Raw genomic sequence first — 5828 nt, 5'->3', positions numbered from 1 at the left:
AATTGGATCATATAACTATCCCTCAACATGCAACAAAGAGTCACTCCAAAGTCACTAATAGCGAAGAACAAACGAAGAGATTATGGTAGGGTACGAAACCACCTCAAAGTTATCCTTTCTGATCGATCTATTCAAGAGTCCGTAGTAAAATAACATGAAGCTATTCTTTCCGTTCAATCTATCCTAGAGTTCATACTAGAATAACACCTTAAGACACAAATCAACCAAAACCCTAATGTCACCTAGATACTCCAATGTCACCTCAAGTATCCGTGGGTATGATTATATGATATGCATCACACAATCTCAGATTCATCTATTCAAACCAACACAAAGTACTTCAAAGAGTGCCCCAAAGTTTCTACCGGAGAGTCAAGACGAAAACGTGTGCCAACCCCTATGCATAAGTTCACGAGGTCACAGAACCCGCAAGTTGATCACCAAAACATACATCAAGTGTTCTCAAATCCTTAAAGACTCAATCCGATAAGATAACTTCAAAGGGGAAACTCAATCCATTACAAGAGAGTAGAGGGGGAGAAACATCATAAGATCCAACTATAATAGCAAAGCTCGCGATACATCAAGATCGTGCCAAATCAAGAACACGAGAGAGAGAGATCAAACACATAGCTACTGGTACATACCCTCAGCCCCGAGGGTGAACTACTCCCTCCTCGTCATGGAGAGCGTCGGGATGATGAAGATGGCCACCGGTGATGGATTCCCCCTCCGGCAGGGTGCCGGAACAGGGTCCCGATTGGTTTTCGGTGGTTACAGAGGCTTGCGGCGGCGGAACTCCCGATCTAGGTTATTTTCTGGAGGTTTTAGTATTTATAGGAATTTTTGGCGTTGGGAACAAGTCAGGGAGGTGCCCGAGTCGTCCACGAGATAGGGCGGCGCACCCGGGGGGGGGGGGGGAGGGGCGCACCCCCACCCTAGTGGACAGCCCGGGACTCTTCTGGCCAAACTCTTTTACTCAGGGGGCTTCTTTTGGTCCATAAAAAATCATCAAAAATTGGCATGCCAATTGGACTCCGTTTGGTATTCCTTTTCTGTAAAACTCAAAAACAAGGAAAAAACAGAAACTGACACTGGGCTCTAGGTTAATAGATTAGTCCCAAAAATCATATAAAATAGCATATAAATGCATATAAAACATCCTAGATGGATAATATAATAGCATGGAACAATAAAAAATTATAGATACGTTGGAGACGTATCAACCGCTATCGAGCATGCATCCAGTGTATTAAGTTCATGGAAAAACGGAGTAATGCAATAAGAACGATGACATGATGTAGACAAGATCTATCTATGTAGAGATAGACCCCATCGTTTTATCCTTAGCAACAACGATACATATGTGTCGTTTCCCCTTTTGTCACTGGGATCAAGCACCGTAAGATCGAACCCACTACAAAGCACCTCTTCCCATTGCAAGATAAATAGATCAAGTTGGCCAAACAAAACCCAAATATCGGAGAAGAAATACGTGGCTATAAGAGATCATGCATATAAGAGATCAAATAAACTCAAATAACTTTCATGGATATAAAAAGATATAACTGATCATAATCAAAGTTCATCAGATCCAACAAACACCACAAAAGAGTTACATCATATGGATCTCCAAGAGACCATTGTATTGAGAATTCAGCGAGAGAGAGGAAGCCATCTAGCTACTAACTATGGACCCGAAGGTCTACAAAGAACTACTCACGCATCACCGGAGAGGCATCAATGGAGGTGGTGAACCCCATCCGAGATGGTGTATAGATTGGATCTGGTGGTTCTTGTTGGGGAACGTAGTAATTTCAAAAAATTTCCTACGCACACACAGGATCATGGTGATGCATAGCAACGAGAGGGGAGAGTGTTGTCCACGTACCCTCGTAGACCGAAAGCGGAAGCGTTTGCACAACGCGGTTGATGTAGTCGTACGTCTTCACGATCCGACCGATCCAAGTACCGAGCGTACGGCACCTCCGAGTTCAGCACACGTTCAGCTCGATGACGTCCCACGAACTCCGATCCAGCAGAGCTTCATGGGAGAGTTTCGTCAGCACGACGGCGTGATGACGGTGATGATGTTGCTACCGACGCAGGGCTTCGCCTAAGCACCGCTACGATATGACCGAGGTGGAATATGGTGGAGGGGGGCACCACACACGGCTGGAATAGATCAACAGATCAACTTGCGTGTCTAGAGGTGCCCCTGCCCCCGTATATAGGAGCAAGGGGGGAGGCGGCCGGCCAGGAGGAGGGCGTGCCAAGGGGGGAGTCCTACTCCCACCAGGAGTGGGACTCCTCCTTTTCCTTGTTGGAGTAGGAGAGGGAAGGAAGGGAGAGAGGAGGAGAAGGAAAAAAGGGGGGCGCCGCCCCCTCCTTGTCCAATTCGGACTAGAGGGGGAGGGGGTGCGCGGCTGCCCTGGCCGCCCCTCCTCTTCTCCCACTAAGGCCCATAAGGCCCACTTAACTCCCCGGGGGGTTCCGGTAACCCCCCGGTACTCCGGTTTTTCTCCGAAACCACTCGGAACACTTCTGGTGTCCGAATATAGTCATCCAATATATCGATCTTTATGTCTCGACCATTTCGAGACTCCTCGTCATGTCCATGATCATATCCGGGACTCCGAACTACCTTCGGTACATCAAAACACAAAAACTCATAATACCAATTGTCACCAAACTTTAAGCGTGCGGACCCTACGGGTTCGAGAACTATGTAGACATGACCGAGACACGTCCCCGGTCAATAAGCAATAGCGGAACCTGGATGCTCATATTAGCTCCTACATATTCTACGAAGATCTTTATCGGTCAAACCGCATAACAATATACGTTGTTCCCTTTGTCATCGGTATGTTACTTGCCCGAGATTCGATCATTGGTATCTCAATACCTAGTTCAATCTCGTTACCGGCAAGTCTCTTTACTCGTTCCGTAATGCATCATCCCGCAACTAACTCATTAGTCACATTGCTTGCAAGGCTTATAGTGATGTGCATTACTGAGAGGGCCTAGAGATACCTCTCCGACAATCGGAGTGACAAATCCTAATCTCGAAATACGCCAACTCAACAGGTACCTTTGAAGACACCTGTAGAGCACCTTTATAATCACCCAGTTACGTTGTGACGTTTGGTAGCACACAAAGTGTTCCTCTGGTAAACGGGAGTTGCATAATCTCATAGTCATAGGAACATGTATAAGTCATGAAGAAAGCAATAGCAACATACTAAACGATCAAGTGCTAAGCTAACGGAATGGGTCAAGTCAATCACATCATTCTTCTAATGATGTGATCCCGTTAATCAAATGATAACTCATGTCCATGGCTAGGAAACTCAACCATCTTCGATTAACGAGCTAGTCAAGTAGAGGCATACTAGTGACACTATGTTTGTCTATGTATTCACACATGTATTATGTTTCCGGTTAATACAATTCTAGCATGAATAATAAACATTTATCATGATATGAGGAAATAAATAATAACTTTATTATTGCCTCTAGGGCATATTTCCTTCAATCTCCCACTTGCACTAGAGTGAATAATCTAGATTACACTGTAATGATTCTAACACCCATGGAGTTTTGGTGCTGATCATGTTTTGCTCTTGGAAGAGGCTTAATCAACGGGTCTGCAACATTTAGATCCGTATGTATCTTGCAAATCTCTATGTCTCCCACCTGGACTTGGTCCCGGTTGGAATTGAAGCGTCTCTTGATGTGCTTGGTCCTCTTGTGAAATCTGGATTCCTTTGCCAAGGCAATTGCACCAGTATTGTCACAAAAGATTTTCATTGGACCCGATGCACTAGGTATGACACCTAGATTGGATATGAACTCCTTCATTTGCTACTTCCGAAGCAGCTATGTACTCCGCTTCACACGTAGATCCCGCCACGACGCTTTGTTTTAGAACTGCACCAACTGACAGCTCCACCGTTCAATGTAAACACGTATCCGGTTTGTGATTTAGAATCGTCCGGATCAGTGTCAAAGCTTGCATCGACGTAACCATTTACGACTAGCTCTTTGTCACCTCCATAAACGAGAAACATATCCTTAGTCCTTTTCAGGTATTTCAGGACGTTCTTGACCGCTGTCCAGTGATCCACTCCTGGATTACTTTGGTACCTCCCTGCTAGGCTAATAGCAAGACACACATCAGGTCTGGTACACAGCATTGCATATATGATAGAACCTATGGCTGAAGCATAGGGAACATCTTCCATTTTCTCTCTATCTTCTGCAGTGGTCGGGCATTGAGTCTGACTCAACTTCACACCTTGTAACACAGGCGAGAACCCTTTCTTTGCTTGATCCATTTTGAACTTCTTCAAAACTTTGTCAAGGTATGTGCTTTGTGAAAGTCCTATCAAGCGTTTTGATCTATCTCTATAGATCTTGATGCCTAATATGTAATCAGCTTCACCGAGGTCTTTCATTGAAAAACTCTTATTCAAGTATCCTTTTATGCTATCCAGAAATTATATATCATTTCCAATCAGCAATATGTCATCCACATATAATATCATAAATGCTACAGATCTCCCACTCACTTTCTTGTAAATACAGGCTTCTCCAAAAGTCTGTATAAAACCATATGCTTTGATCACACTATCAAAACATTTATTCCAACTCCGAGAGGCTTGCACCAGTCCATAAATGGATCCCTGGAGCTTGCACACTTTGTTTGCTCCCTTTGGATCGACAAAACCTTCTGGTTGCATCATATACAACTCTTCTTCCAGAAATCCATTCAGGAATGCAGTTTTACTATCCATTTGCCAAATTTCATAATCATAAAATGCGGCAATTGCTAACATGATTCGGACGGACTTAAGCATCGCTATGGGTGAGAAAGTCTCATCATAGTCAATCCCTTGAACTTGTCGAAAACCTTTCGCAACAAGTCGAGCTTTATAGACAGTAACATTACCGTCAACGTCAGTCTTCTTCTTGAAGATCCATTTATTCTCAATGGCTTGCCGATCATCGGGCAAGTCAACCAAAGTCCACACTTTGTTCTCATACATGGATCCCATCTTAGATTTCATGGCCTCAAGCCATTTTGCGGAATCTGGGCTCACCATCGCTTCTTCATAGTTCGTAGGTTCACCTTGGTCAAGTAACATGACCTCCAGAATAGGATTACCGTACCACTCTGGTGCGGATCTTACTATGGTTGACCTACAAGGTTCAGTAGTAATTGATCTGAAGTTTCATAATCAATATCATTAGCTTCCTCACTAATTGGTATAGGTGTCACAGGAACCGGTTTCTGTGATGAACTACTTCCCAATATGTTAGCAGGTATAGTTACCTCATCAAGTTCTACTTTCCTCCCACTCACTTCTTTCGAGAGAAACTCCTTCTCTAGAAAGGATCCATTCTTAGCAATGAATGTCTTGCCTTCGGATCTGTGATAGAAGGTGTACCCAACAGTTTCCTTTCGGTATCCTATGAAGACACATTTCTCCGATTTCGGTTCGAGCTTATCAGGTTGAAGCTTTTTCACATAAGCATCGCAGCCCCAAACTTTAAGAAACGACAACTTTGGTTTCTTGCCAAACAACAGTTCATAAGGCGTCGTCTCAACGGATTTCGATGGTGCCCTATTTAACGTGAATGCAGCCGTCTCTAAAGCATAACCCCAAAATGATAGCGGTAAATCAGTAAGAGACATCATAGATCGCACCATATCTAGTAAAGTACGATTATGATGTTCGGACACACCATTGCGCTGTGGTATTCCGGGTGGCGTGAGTTGCGAAACTATTCCGCATTGTTTCAAATGTAGGCCAAACTCGTAACTC

Source organism: Triticum aestivum, chromosome 2D (genome assembly GCF_018294505.1).
Source record: "Triticum aestivum cultivar Chinese Spring chromosome 2D, IWGSC CS RefSeq v2.1, whole genome shotgun sequence".
In the NCBI taxonomy this organism is placed as follows: domain Eukaryota; kingdom Viridiplantae; phylum Streptophyta; class Magnoliopsida; order Poales; family Poaceae; genus Triticum; species Triticum aestivum.
The sequence above is the reverse complement of the archived record's forward strand: the minus strand, read 5'-3'. Positions refer to the sequence as shown.